At 52.0% G+C, this 12243-nt stretch overlaps 1 protein-coding gene across 2 annotated transcripts in view; it reads left to right on the plus strand.

Annotated features, from left to right (window-relative positions):
- Positions 1 to 12243, plus strand: part of LOC141172592 (probable pleckstrin homology domain-containing family N member 1) — a 39521-nt gene that overhangs the window by 17524 nt on the left and 9754 nt on the right. The window lies entirely within an intron of this gene.

Consider the following 12243-nt stretch of genomic DNA (forward strand, 5'->3'; position numbering starts at 1 on the left):
TGGACAAATAGGTCAGCAAACCCAACCATTGCAAAGGTGATAGGAGACCTCCACTTTGTGTAAAAGCAGCGCAGGGCGGGAAGATGAAGCTGAACATGAAGATCGCATTGTGTTCAGCTGTGTGTCAGACTTTTAGGACACAAGGGACATCACTGGGGCTTGAAGAGGTGTGAAAACCACTGGACAAGTAATCTGTCATCTAACCTAGACCACCCAGGAAACAGGCATACCCCTCCATTGCCCTAGCACTGAGCAATAACACCTCAATTATTTTTGACTAACAAAGATAAGAAACATTAACCTCTCTTCTTCTGTAGACCACCAGGAAAGCTAGAATAAAGAACTACACTATTCTAGACCAACAAGGATCTACATATTAACTTCTCCATTACCTTAGACAAAAAGAAAAGCAGGCATTAATCCCCTAAATATACTATCCCAACAGAAAAACTAACATTAATACTCCTACTATCCTAAAACCCCAAATAGGCTAGTATTAACCTCCTTATATCCTTGACCACACAAGGAATGCAGGCATTAAAATGGTTGTTCGACCCCAAAATCCAATTTTTGATTTGCTAATTTGTGTGTATTGTAATATACAACACCCATATGAATTTTGTTTTTTGTTTCTGCCTTTTGTTCCTCCTGAATTTCACTTCATTCCCTGCACCCACTTTGTTTACCAGTGGCTCTACCAAACTTGACAGCTCCCTGTGGTTTATTAATTATCTAAACTCACAGTCAGAGCTGGCACGACCCGACCTCAGTGTCCACCACCGCCCTCTGCCCGCCCACAGAACACCCATTGGCTGTCAGTAATCTGCCCCTGCACTGGCTTCTGTAATTTATTCCAGTATTGTCCCCACATCACATCCACACTGGTGATAGAGCATAACATGTCCCCACATCACATCCACACTGGTGATAGAGTGTCATATGTCTCCACATCACATCCACAGTGGTGATAGAGCGTCACATGTCTCCACATCACAGCCACAGTGGTGATAGAGCGTCACATGTCTACACATCACATCCACAGTGGTGATAGAGCTTCACATGTCTCCACATCACATCCACAGTGGTGATAGAGCGTCACATGTCTCCACATCACATCCACAGTGGAGATAGAGCGTCACATGTCTCCACATCACATCCACAGTGGTGATAGAGCTTCACATGTCTCCACATCAGATCCACAGTGGTGATAGAGAGTCACATGTCTCCACATCACATCCACAGTGGTGATAGAGCGTCACATGTCTCCACATCACATCCACAATGGTGATAGAGCATCACGTGTCTCCACGTCACATCCACAGTGATGATAGAGTGTCACATGTCTCCACATCACATCCACAGTGGTGATAGAGCGTCACATGTCTCCACATCACATCCACAGTGGTGATAGAGCTTCACATGTCTCCACATCACATCCACAGTGGTGATAGAGAGTCATATGTCTCCACATCACATCCACAGTGGTGATAGAGCGTCACATGTCTCCACATCACATCCACAGTGGTGATAGAGCATCACGTGTCTCCACGTCACATCCACAGTGATGATAGAGCGTCACATGTCTCCACATCACATCCACAGTGGTGATAAACAGTCACATGTCTCCACATCACATACACAGTGGTGATAGAGCTTCACATGTCTCTACATCACATCCACAGTGGTGATAGAGCTTCACATGTCTCCACATCACATCCACAGTGGTGATAGAGCGTCACATGTCTCCACATCACATCCACAGTGGTGATAGAGCGTCACATGTCTCCACATCACATCCACAGTGGTGATAGAGCGTCACATGTCTCCACATCACATCCACAGTGGTGATAGAGCTTCACATGTCTCCACATCACATCCACAGTGGTGAAAGAGCATCACATGTCTCCACGTCAAATCCACAGTGATGATAGAGCATCACATGTCCCCACATCACCCCTGACATATGAGTACCTTGAAGCAATGTCTATAGTGATGTGTGTGTGCAAGAGTGTAAGTATGTGTGTATATCTACATATATACCTCATAAAACACCTCAGCTGCTGCAAAACCTTAATCTATAGTAATGTGTATATGGATGTGTGTGTGGATGGATGAGAGAGGGATGGATGGATGAGGGAGGGATGGATGTGAGATGGATGGATGGATGAGGGAGTGAGGGATGGATGGATGAGGGAGGGATGGATGAGGGATGGATGGATGGATGAGAGATGGATGGATGAGGGAGGGATGGATGGATGAGGGATGGATGGATGTATGGATGGATGAGGGGGGGAGGGATGGATGAGGGATAGATGGATGAGGGAGGGATGGATGGAAGAATGAGGGAGAGATAGATGGATGAGGGATGAATGGAAGGATGAAGGAGGGATGGATGAATGAGGGAGAGTGTAACATACCTGGCGGCGTCCTTGCATGGTGGTCCATCTCCCACTGTGCAAGAGCGCGCACTTGATCTCCAGTCCAGAATGTCTCTCTGGCTTCCCTCCATGCTGTCTGTTTGTGTCTGTTTTTGCTGCTTAAGGGCGGCGCCCGATCACTTCCTGCTTTTTGTACCTGCTGTGGGTCACACCCCTTGTGCGTCCTCAGCCTATTGCTGTCTGTCACCTGGTATATAGCTCAGCTGCTCCCATCTATTCCTGCCTGAGCATAGTGTTTCATTCAGTGTGTGCTTGCACTCTGAAGGTGCCAGGTCCCGTTCTGTGTTCTCTTGTCTGCCTATCCTGGAGGCTGTATTTCCAGGCCTGTCTGAACACGCTCCTAGCCTGTTCCTCCTGCCTTCTAGGGGCCGATTACCTAGACCCGTTCCTGTATCTTGTCTGACCTGTCTGAACACGCTCCTAGCCTGTTCCTCCCGCCTTCTAGGGGCTGATTACCTAGACCCGCTCCTGTATCTTGTCTGTCCTGTCTGAACACGCTCCTTGCCTGTTCGTCCTGCCTCTCTGGGGGCCGTATTCCCAGACCCGCTCCTGTATTCCGCTGCAGTGTCGGTCTCCTCCGTACACTCAGTTCCAGTCTGAACTCTCTCCTATCCTTTACCTGTTTTGCCTCTATGTCCGTTCCCTTCCTTTTTCTGCAGAGTCTGAACTCGTACCTAACTCCTGCTTGTTGTCTCTGTACTCCCGTTTGTGAGTTTGTGGTCCACTCGCTACTTTTCTGCTAGTACCCTGTGGGTGTCTGGCTCTGCCTTTCCCTTCCTGTCTGTTCCGTGTGAACAGAGCCCTGTTCCCCCTACTCAGCCTAGCCTGCTCTGACTCCTTTGCTCACCGCTCCGGCGGTTCTAGCCTGCTCTGACTCCTTTGCTCACCGCTCCGGCGGTTCTAGTCTGCTCTGACTCCTTTGCTTACCGCTCCGGCGGTTCTAGCCTGCTCTGACTCCTTGCTCACTGCTCCGCAGCCTTGCTCCGCTCTGACCCTTTTGCTCACTGCTCCGGCAGCCTTGCTCCGCTCTGACCCTTTTGCTCACTGCTCCGGCAGTCCTGTTCTGCCCTGCTTCTGCCCGCTGCTCCGGCAGTCCTGTCCTGCCCTGCTTCTGCCCGCTGCTCCGGCAGTCCTGTCCTGCCCTGCTTCTGCCCGCTGCTCCGGCAGTCCTGTCCTGCCCTGCTTCTGCCCGCTGCTCCGGCAGTCCTGTCCTGCCCTGCTTCTGCCCGCTGCTCCGGCAGTCCTGTCCTGCCCTGCTTGTGCTCGCTGCTCCTGCAGCCCCGTCCTGCTCTGTTCTTGCCCACCGCTTCGGGCGTTCCCTCTCTGCTGTGGTTGTCTACCGCATCTGCGGTTCTGTGACCCAGTCTGTACTGGGTCTTAACCTTTCTGTGCTCCAGCCCGTCCTTTCGGCCAGTACCTTCCTGCCTGCATACCAGTCGTGCCTGCCTATACCCTCCAGTCTGTGCGCCAGCCTAACCAGCCTGTTCCAGTAATCCCTGTGTGGGTCAACCCCCGTGTCCGGAGTTTGACCTGGAGTAGCACCTGGTCCCTCTGCCCAGTTTCTCCCTGGTGCACTGGCGTCGTATGCCGTCGTGCCATCTTGGTCGGATCGGCCAGATACTTAGTCACGCCCCTCCAGGCACTCTCCGGTTCATGGTCCAGTGGAACCACAACACCCGCACACGCCAGTCAGTCCGGGCGTGTGCATAACAGAGAGATGGATGTGACGCACCCCCTGGGCCATATTCTTTAGGGGAATACCCGGAGCCGGATCAGATGGGGGTTGTAGTCTCCGAGTGGCTGTGACCCGGTCCGTGCCCAGGGTGTCAAGCTCAGTGTATGTGGCAGTCCTTACTGATGTTACTAAAGTTCTTTATGTCGACTACGCCACCCGTTGGATTGCGGTCACTACGGCCGCCGCTGCAGCAGGGTCCGCTGAGGCTGATGGTGTTGGTGCAGCTTTAGATAGTATAACCCCCAACGGGAGGGGTATGGCCTCAGGGGGTCAGGTGCAGAGGATGGGGGTTGTGGTGGTGCAGCGTAGATGATAATTAAAGACAGAGTCGGGTTGTGCAGTTCAGGGTGTTTACTTACTGCAGATATTCCGGTCACTCCGGCCTTGAGTGACCACCCGAGCCGTGCTGCGTCCACCAGGTCCTGGATTCAGCCAACCCCCAAGCAAGTCCGGAGCGTGTCCCTGAGCCCTCCTTCTTGTCCTTTCTTCTGGCCGTCCCCACCAGAGATCCACCTAGGTCCAGCTCCCTCGGGCCTTCTGTTGGGAGACCCTTGGCCTTGGGTTCCCTGACCCTACACGTGGTTTGCCTTCAGGGTGGATGTGGTGGGTGGCCGTGGCAGATCCTGCCCACGGCCTCCGGTCTCTGGCTGAGGTATGCTTTAGCCCCCACCAGTTTGGGATCCGGTACCCTATTGCCAACTCTTCACCCTAGGGTTGTACTTGGGTTCTCAGAGTTCCTTCTGTCTCCCCCTCTCTGGGTCTTTCTTGTTCTCCTCTCTCACTCTCTCTGGGCCTGGGGCTGCTCTGCTCCGCCTCCGGTCTCTGGCTGACTGACTGACCCTGATCTAAGATGGTGCCCACCTTATATACTCCCTCTATGTGTGAGCTCAGGTGACCAGCACCCAATGAGCTCCTATCTTTACCCAGGCTGCTCCCCCTATCTGCCCCTACACTACTGGGATGTACCACCCCCCTCCCACTCCAGCCAGGAACAGACTCGGTCGTACCTGCACATTTCTAAGTGGGAGTACCGTTGGTCTGCTCCTCGGAAATGGGATGTGTGTAGTGCATGCAGCTTTCTGAGCTCAGTTCCACACTCCATCCTTACCCGGGAGTGGAATATCACACCTCTGGTTTGAGGTGCAATACCCCTGTAGCAGCCGAATCCTCAGGGTGCTACATTCCCCCCTGGTAAATCACAGCACGTCCTCGGGCTGTAAGATATAAAAACACCAAAACATACAATTTTTGCATAAACAACATAATAAAAACATATAAAACATATATATCAGCAATAAAACTTTTTTTTTTTTTTTTTCATAAATAACATTCTCGTAGACTTCTCTTGCTTCTAGCTCCTCCTCCGGACACTGTGCAACGTGTGCCCGGGAAAAGTACAACAGTTTCTCTAGAAAAATGGTTTTCCTATAAAACCGGTAGGGGGCGCTTTAGGAAGCGCAACTATATACAAGGGGATATGGCCGCTCTCAGTCCTCGGCCAGGTATTAGGAAAGGGATGACCGCTCTCAGTCCTCGGTCAGAGGGATTAAGGGAAATACGGGTAACAGTTCAATTCGCTGGTCCCAACGGGGACTATAATAGCAGCAACAGTTCACTGTGCCCCGACGGGCAACTATATACAGCTTCTTCTCTGCTGTACTCAACGACGACGTCCTCCTGCTCTTTCTTTGTGATTAACTCTAGCTTCAGACCCGTCCGGGTCCTCTTGCTCCTCTTCACACCGCAGCTCCTCCTCCATCAGGCGATGCACATGGAGGGCGTAGGGTCCTTTGGCACACTTGTGCCGGGTGAAGGTGACCTCGTCCCCTATATACAGGTCACGTCCTCTGTGTCCCTCCGGTAGGTGGGACTCAATGTCTCTTCTTGTCACGAAGACGTCGCCTGGGGTGCGGTGATCTCGGATGAAGCCCCACCCGTGCTGCATATTGAACTTGATCACAGTCCCGGTGGAAGGGGGACCATGAGCTGCACGGGGGCTCCTCCTGGCCCGGCTCTTCTGCTCCGCGCTCTTTATTTGGGCTTTTTGTTCCCGGACCCGCCTCTCTCTCCGCTCCCTCTCGAAGACCTCGAGCTGCTGCCGGCAGCACTCTGCACGCTCCGCTGCAGCTGCCCGGGTCTCCTGAGTGAACCCCATGAGATCTTCTCCGGTGGGGTCCCACTCAAACTGTGCCTCCTCTAGCGGGGCGAGGTCCTTTTTACGGGCTTTGGAACCGGAATCAGGGGTTCGTCTAGGGGTCTCTCTTTCCGGAGTCGGGGATGGTGAAACTCCGGTGGCCATATAAAGGGCTGCCCATCCGGGCACGTATGTTGGGCGAACAGATCTTCTCCCAGATGCGGCACTCTTGGTTTTATGGGCGCGGTGGTGGTGGCACCCGGGTTGCCCAGGCCTTGCGGCCAGGCCTGGGGCACCTGGAAAGTGAAGGGCACCGTAAGGACGGCGGCGCCCTGGGCTACTTGGCCCTGCGACCAGGCCGGTGGCTCCGCGGAGGTAGGGGGCGCTGTTGGTATTGCGGCGCCCGGGGGTACTAGGCCTTGCGACCAGGCTGGTGGTACTTCCTGCTTGGTCAAGCTCGGGGTCGAGGCGTGTGACGTCACAGGGGTCGCGGCTGCGGCTTCCGGTTGTGGCCTAGTCTGCGGCGGTGACGTTGCAGCGACGGGCACGGCAGGGGATACTTCGGGCTCTGCGACGGGGAGCTGGGGCAGGTACACGGTTTCCCGGTTTGGGGCAGAGACGTCCCCTTTACCTGCCTCCCTTCGTTCGGCTCCCTTCTCGGCGCCGTCTCCGGCCTTCAGTCCTCCTGCACCATCCTCAGAGGCGGTCTGTCTCCTCGTCTCGGGTGGCGTGCTCCGCTGACGAGTTCTTGTCTGCTGGACCATCTCACGGCTCCATTCTGCTAACGTCTCTCGCTGCACCCGGGCCATCCTCCGTGCGAGGCCCTCCAGCGCAGTCTGTGCACACTCCCGATCTCGGGGGAGCTGTGCCAAGACCTCCACTAAGCCTAGTGGGGTCGTTGCTTCTAGCAGGCTCCTGACCAACGGGTCGGTGCTGCTCTGCTCTCCTCCCGTTGTCTCCAGCAGGCCTTCTGGAGTGGCGACCGGCAACAGGCTCCTGACCACTGGGTCGGTGCTGCCTGGAGTGGCGGCCCGCATCAGGCTCCTGACCACTGGGTCGGTGCTGCCTGGCTCTCCCTCCATCTCCGGGTAGGCTCTTTCTGGACTCTGCTCCAGGCTTCTTGTCTCCGGGTGCGCTCTCTCCAGACTGCTCCAGGCGACACCCATCTTTGTTCTCTTCTTCTCAGTTCTCCCACTTCGAGGGCGGTCCCGGGGCCACTTGGTGATTGTCAGCTCCAGGGGCAGTTCTTTCACGCTGACAGACACCTCTAGCATCACAGTCTCTGTTGGTGGGGGCGGTTTCCACTTTTGGCGCCATTTTCGGTCCTGGCCCACGATGGGAGGTGGCCTCTTGCCACCCTCTGGCACGCCCATAATGGCGTCCGCTCTTCCAAGGCGGGAAACCTTTGGAAATGGCGGGAATCGTCTCCCAGTGGCGGGAAACTCTGCAGATGGCGGGAAAAAGCTGTTAATGGCGGACAACCGGCGGGAATCGATCTGTGATGGAGTCCGATGGCGGGGACCCTCCGGAACCGGCAGGAGACTTCTTTTTGAGGTAAACTTGTTCTTTTCTTCAGGCACGCAGTACCCGGGTGTTGCGGGCACGAGATCCTGCCGACTACGCCAAAGTTGACGCACCCCCTGGGCCATATTCTTTAGGGGAATACCCGGAGCCGGATCAGATGGGGGTTGTAGTCTCCGAGTGGCTGTGACCCGGTCCGTGCCCAGGGTGTCAAGCTCAGTGTATGTGGCAGTCCTTACTGATGTTACTAAAGTTCTTTATGTCGACTACGCCACCCGTTGGATTGCGGTCACTACGGCCGCCGCTGCAGCAGGGTCCGCTGAGGCTGATGGTGTTGGTGCAGCTTTAGATAGTATAACCCCCAGCGGGAGGGGTATGGCCTCAGGGGGTCAGGTGCAGAGGATGGGGGTTGTGGTGGTGCAGCGTAGATGATAATTAAAGACAGAGTCGGGTTGTGCAGTTCAGGGTGTTTACTTACTGCAGATATTCCGGTCACTCCGGCCTTGAGTGACCACCCGAGCCGTGCTGCGTCCACCAGGTCCTGGATTCAGCCAACCCCCAAGCAAGTCCGGAGCGTGTCCCTGAGCCCTCCTTCTTGTCCTTTCTTCTGGCCGTCCCCACCAGAGATCCACCTAGGTCCAGCTCCCTCGGGCCTTCTGTTGGGAGACCCTTGGCCTTGGGTTCCCTGACCCTACACGTGGTTTGCCTTCAGGGTGGATGTGGTGGGTGGCCGTGGCAGATCCTGCCCACGGCCTCCGGTCTCTGGCTGAGGTATGCTTTAGCCCCCACCAGTTTGGGATCCGGTACCCTATTGCCAACTCTTCACCCTAGGGTTGTACTTGGGTTCTCAGAGTTCCTTCTGTCTCCCCCTCTCTGGGTCTTTCTTGTTCTCCTCTCTCACTCTCTCTGGGCCTGGGGCTGCTCTGCTCCGCCTCCGGTCTCTGGCTGACTGACTGACCCTGATCTAAGATGGTGCCCACCTTATATACTCCCTCTATGTGTGAGCTCAGGTGACCAGCACCCAATGAGCTCCTATCTTTACCCAGGCTGCTCCCCCTATCTGCCCCTACACTACTGGGATGTACCACCCCCCTCCCACTCCAGCCAGGAACAGACTCGGTCGTACCTGCACATTTCTAAGTGGGAGTACCGTTGGTCTGCTCCTCGGAAATGGGATGTGTGTAGTGCATGCAGCTTTCTGAGCTCAGTTCCACACTCCATCCTTACCCGGGAGTGGAATATCACACCTCTGGTTTGAGGTGCAATACCCCTGTAGCAGCCGAATCCTCAGGGTGCTACAGATGAGGGAGGGATGGATGGATGAGAGAGGTATTAAGTTATACTCAACTATGTAGAAACCTTTTCCTTCCTGGTTAGTCCAATCAGCTGAGACATTCCACTGCTGTTTTGCACTGTGTACTGCATGGGGAGGCTGGTTCAGGAGGCAGGGGATGGAGGGCGTCTGGCAGAAACTGTTGTGACATCACCGACCAGAGACTACCAGACAGGAAAACTCTAGTCAGGGAGTGAGCAGCTCCTCCAGAATCAGGGAAAAGCTGCTCACATGACTTAGGGCTTACTCTCACTTGTGATTAAATTGGACAAATGCAATGTGATAAAAAATCGGATTGCATTCGGTCCAATGTTGATCTATGAGTGTGTGCTCATATGCATTTTTTTCCCAGTTCCGATTGGATAGCGATCAGACTGAAAAAACAATGCAGCATGCTGCGATTGCATGCTGAATTCTGATCGCATGCACCCATATAACTCTATGGGTACATGTGAAACATCCCACCGCACTATGATGTCACCTGAGTGCAGTGTAATTCCCGCTGACTCCAGCAACAGAGGAGATGGAGAAATTACTTTCTCAGTCTCCGCAGCTACGCTCCAATTCTCTGATGTGAGAGGATCGGAGCACAGGGCACCGACACTCGGCTCCTGCTCGCAACAGAGCAGGAGCTGAATGTCATCAGCATATCGCATCGGATGCTCTTGCATTGGATGCCATACGCTAGTGGGACCCCGGCCTTAGTGTGATACCTAGGACTCCATGCAGAATGCTGACGGAGTATATTACAAACTGTCAGCATTCTGCAGCCTAGGTGCACACACAAATTATACAGAAAGCCCGAACACCCCCTTTAACCGCTCTACAACACTCGGCCACCAGGTACTCTGGCATTCCTTTCTCCACTACCCTAGACTACTAAGGATGTAGACCTTTACCATCCAAAACATTAAACCTCAAGGCATTATCCCTCCACCAGCCTTAGTCATCAGAGATCACACTTAACCCCTTAGATGACTAGGAAAATAGAGTACACTTCTCTGCCACCTTAGAACACCAGGGAACTAATAATTAACCTCTAAATTATCCTAGACCAACAGGAAAACAGACTTTACAGTGTAAACATACTAAAAATTGGCAAATTGATTCTCAATTGATTTCTCAAAATTCTCAGATTATAGCCAGAGATAATTTATTGTTCAAAAACAACAAATCATCTTACCTTGCCCCTTACCTGTACCTGCTGAAATTTGGGGAAGTGTGCCATGTACTCAAATAGAATCTAGGGAAGTAGGCCATGTACTCAAATATAATCTGGGGGGTGTCCATTGCTCAAATAGAGTCTGGGGGAGTGTCCATGTACTTAAATAAAATCTAGGGGAGTGTCCATGTACTCATGTAGAATTTGGGGGAGTGTTCATGTACTCATGTAGAATTTGGGGGAGTGTTCATGTACTCATGTAGAATTTGGGGAAGTGTCCATGTGGTCAAATAGAATCTATGGGAGTGTCTATGTACTTAAGTAAAATCTATGGGTGTGTCCATGTACTCAGGTTGAATCTGGGGGAGTGTCCATTTACTCAAATAGAATCTGGGGGAGTGTCCATCTATTCATGCAGAATCTGGGGGAGTGTCCATTTACTCAAATAGAATCTGGGGGAGTGTCCATCTATTCATGCAGAATCTGGGGGAGTGTCCATCTATTCATGTAGAATCTGGGGGAGTGTCCATGTACCCAAGTAGAATCTGTGGGAGTGTCCATGTACTCAAATAGAATCTGGGGGAGTGTCTATGTAATTAAATAGAATCTGGGGGAGTGTCCATGTACTTAAAATCTAGAGGTGGGTCCATGTACCCATGTAGAATCTGGGGGAGTGTCCATGTGGTCAATTAGAATCTAGGGGAGTGTTCTTGTACTCAAGTAGAATCTGGGGGAGTGTCCATGTACTCAAATAGAATCTGGGGGAGTATCCATGTACTCAAATAGAATCTGGGGGCGTGTATATGTACTCAAGTAGAATCTGGGGGAGTGTCCATGTACTCAAATAGAATCTGGGGGAGTGTCCATGTACTTAAATAAAATCTAGGGGAGTGTCCATGTACTCATGTAGAATTTTGAGGAGAGTTCATGTACTCAAATATAATCTGGGGGAGTGTCTATGTAATTAAATAGAAAATTGAATCTGGGGGAGTGTCCATATAATCAGAATCTGGGGAAGTGTCCATGTATTCATATATAATCTGGGGGAGTGTCCATGTAATTAAATAGAATCTAGGGCAGTGTCTGTAATTAAATCGAATCTAGGGGAGTGTCCATGTACTCAAATATAATCTAGGGAAGTGAGCCATGTACTGAAATATAATTTGGGGAGGTTTCCATTGCTCAAATAGAATCTAGGGGATTGTCCATGTACTCAAATAGAATCTAGGGAAGTAGGCCATGTACTCAAATATAATCTGGGGGAGGTGTCCATTGCTCAAATAGAATCTGGGGGAGTGTCCATGTACTCATGTAGAATTTGGGGGAATGTTCATGTACTCATGTAGAATTTGGGGGAGTGTCCATGTGGTCAAATAGAATCTAGGGGAGTGTCCATGTACTTAAATAAAATCTAGGGGAGTGTCCATGTACTCTGTTGAATCTGGGGGAGTGTCCATGTACTCTGTTGAATCTGGGGTAGTGTCCATGTACTCTGTTGAATCTGGGGGAGTGTCCATCTACTCATGTAGAATCTGGGGGAGTGTCCATCTACTCATGTAGAATCTGGGGGAGTGTCCATGTTCTCAAGTAGAATCTGTGCGAGTGTCCATGTACTCAGATAGAATCTGGGGGAGTGTCCATGTACTCAAATTGAATCTGGGCGAGTGTCCATGTAATTAAATAGAATCTGGGGGAGTGTCCATGTATTCAAATATAATCTGGGGGAGTGTCCATGTAATTAAATAGAATCTGGGGCAGTGTCTATGTAATTAAATAGAATCTGGGGGAGTGTCCATATGCTCAAATAGAATCTGGGGGAATGTTCATGTACTAAAATAGAATAAACACACCCCTTATACACTTCTAGCCTAATTTGCATGTGGTTTCAGTGCTTGATTCCTCAGCACTAGCACATAACAG

Source organism: Phyllobates terribilis, unplaced genomic scaffold (genome assembly GCF_046119375.1).
Source record: "Phyllobates terribilis strain yellow unplaced genomic scaffold, ASM4611937v1 Scaffold_12__6_contigs__length_324123572, whole genome shotgun sequence".
In the NCBI taxonomy this organism is placed as follows: domain Eukaryota; kingdom Metazoa; phylum Chordata; class Amphibia; order Anura; family Dendrobatidae; genus Phyllobates; species Phyllobates terribilis.